This window comes from Schistocerca gregaria, chromosome 11 (genome assembly GCF_023897955.1).
Source record: "Schistocerca gregaria isolate iqSchGreg1 chromosome 11, iqSchGreg1.2, whole genome shotgun sequence".
Taxonomy (NCBI): domain Eukaryota; kingdom Metazoa; phylum Arthropoda; class Insecta; order Orthoptera; family Acrididae; genus Schistocerca; species Schistocerca gregaria.
In genome coordinates, this window is record NC_064930.1 from 111,502,287 (window position 1) to 111,505,372 (window position 3,086).

Consider the following 3,086-nt stretch of genomic DNA (forward strand, 5'->3'; position numbering starts at 1 on the left):
TGTGAAGCTATTTACGCTGTCCTGAAGGATGATTTCATGAAGGCAAGCCAAGTAAATTAAGTCTGTCAAGTTACAGGTAATATTTTTGGTGCTGTAGACGTGTTTGAAACACAGTAGGCCTATATTATTAGCGATTATATACCTACATGGCAAATGAGCTATAGTTTACTTTGTTTCTGAGTGGGCATTTTCAGTTCGCTACTGTGTAGAAGCAACCTGTTACAAACTTTTGTTCCGGCATACAAAACTGCTACACCAGATCTTCTAGATTTCTGAGCTTTGGATAACTCTTTTCGGTAAACAGCTCGCAACGAATTTTTTTTTTTTTTTTATTACTGTTTCTCTGTTTGCCGAGGCGTCAACTGCCCGTAATTTTTCAATTAGAGCTGCTATCTTTTTGTCTCGGTCACTATATTCTTTACTTTTAATCTTCCACAAACGTTTGTGGTTTCTATATATTTCAATGAATTCACTTACAAACTCTCGGGAACACTAACGAGTATTAGCCATCTTAATGCCCTGTGCACACAAATACAAACACTAGACTGAGAAACAGCTGTTTCGCGCCAGATTTGCAGCGATCTTCTGACCACACAATCCAACTTGTCTGCGCAGATGTGGTTTGAACCCACAGATATGAGAGGTTTCGCTCAAACCTCCAACTCCAACTTCCAGGTTTGCACACACCCCAGGTTGGTGCAAATCTTCTGTCCACACGCAATGATCTGTCTGCGCAGATGTGAAGTGCGCATACAGATTGTTGCATGTGGACGGGCCTTAACAGAAACTTTAGACACCAATAACATATTCTCATTGACTATTTAGAACAGTCTGCCAAGCTTGGATAACTTCTCGATTCCATGACTGTAGAAATCAAGTGGTTTTCAGGTGAAAAACTCGTCGAGCCATGTTCAGAGTGCGTTTTCATATGGCAAGGAAGTTCTTTGAAGGTTGTTCGATAGAGTGGAGAAAGGGTGCAAATCTGATGGCACAACTTAAAGTGGTAAGGTGAGTGCGATGTGACTTCCCAACTCAGCTCTTGTGTAAAGTTCTTTCTCAGTCTAGCAAACAGTGGGTGGGCATTTCGTGGAGTAGCATCACTTCACACAGCCTTCCTGTCGTCTTTCTTGGACTACGTCTGCAAGACATCTCGGTTGCTGACAATCGATGGCAGCAATGATGGTTACACCGTGGGGAATCAATTTGTTGTACACCACACTGCTGTTCTATCACATGCAGAACATTATCTCTTATGTATAGGTGCAGATCTTTCTGTGAGGACCTGCTGCTTTGTTTGGACTGAACCATACCTTTTTATTCCTTATGTTAGCTTAAAGACTCCACACATTTCTCATCAATAGTAACGGTACAGGATAGGAATGGTCAGTGTTGTTCACAAGACAATTTGTGAGGAGCAAGCAGACACAACGTATGGCCCACCTGCAGATTTTTGTGAATCTGGCTTAGGGCATGCGGCATCCGTACACTCAATTTTTGAACCTTTATCATTGCGTGCAAATGTCGTGCAATGGTGGAATGATCACAATTCATCACATTTGTCAGTTCTCAAGTATAGTCATCTGAATCATTGTGGATTAATGCATTTAAACGATTTTCATCAGACTCTGAAGGTCTTCCTGAATGTGGAGAGAGCCAGCCGTTGTGGCCGAGCGGTTCTAGCCGCTTCAGTCCTGCTTCGGGCATGGATGTGTGTGATGTCCTTAGGTCTGTTAGGTTTAAGTAGTTCTAAGTCTAGGGGACTGATGACCTCAAACGTTAAACGTTAAGTCCCATAGTGCTCAGAGCAATTTGAACCATTTGAATGTCGAGAGTCACTGATGTCACAACGATCCTTGTTAAAACGAGATAACCGTTTTCTTGGCATTCTCTGCCCAATGGCATTATCCACACACACGTGCAAATATTTCTGTCTGTCTCCCCTGTTGTCACCCCTCGCTGAACTCAGTCAGAAGAATATGTCAGAAATGTTCCGATTTCTCCACTTGGCACGTGTAATAGTAGTGGACTTTCCGTAGTATGAACGCTGTGAGTACCCTTGGAAGGGCATTCACCTAGCTGTATATTAATTGATCAACTTATGATATGAGACCTATTCTTCGAAAGACATTTGTTTTATATAATATACGTAACTGTAAAGATGCACATCTAGCGCGGACTCTAATACATCGATTGCACAGTTAGAGAAACATTTTAACAGAAGCTGAACTGAACGTTCCGCTTCGATCTAAATAAAAGATGACAGTACTCGTAGAAACCTTTGTATATATTCAGATTTTATCGTACTTCTGCTTGTAATGTGAAAGCGTAAAGAAGGTCGTCTTAAGCCATAAAAGTGAGCATGCAGACAACAGTAATTAATTAATAACATTCAGGTAATTTATGTTCTATACTGTAAACTGGCAAGTTATTATTATGAAGGTGTTGAACGGTGCAAGAATTGCCTCGAGGGAAGGAGAAAAGTAATGACTGTAAAAAAAAAAAAAAAACGTGAACCAAGAAGCTAGCACAGGACAGGCTGAAATCTGATCGCACCATACAGTTAGAAAATTACTTATGTAAGTTATACTCTTTATAAATAAGCCCTAATTGCTTGTGAGAATTATTTGAATATATTTACTGTTTACCAGATTTCTTATTCTATTCTTTTCCTTTATTTTTTTACCTCCATGTCATATTATTTTTATAATTGTCAAACAGCCTTTACTACAGCAGAAAATACTGTGGCATTCTGGTCTTAGACAGAAGGCCGCTCCTTATCTTCTATACAACTCACAGCTGCCCCATTTATTAACGATTTCATTTGCAAATGCAATTTTTTATTGTTCATTGTTAAAGGTCCCTTAGGTACTTATCAAATTCATACTGATTACGTAAAGAAATCCGGGTTGTTCTTTTCCGAATAATAGAAACCTTTGCGTAATCAAAAACTAGCCTCCTTCTGACATCGATCAGGAGCCGACCAGAAGACAGAAAGACAGATGTCTTCGACTGCTTTCGTGTTTCCTGTCACAAAGCTGTGCCAAACTGGGAACACAACATTCCAGTATGAAACACTATATATAGGG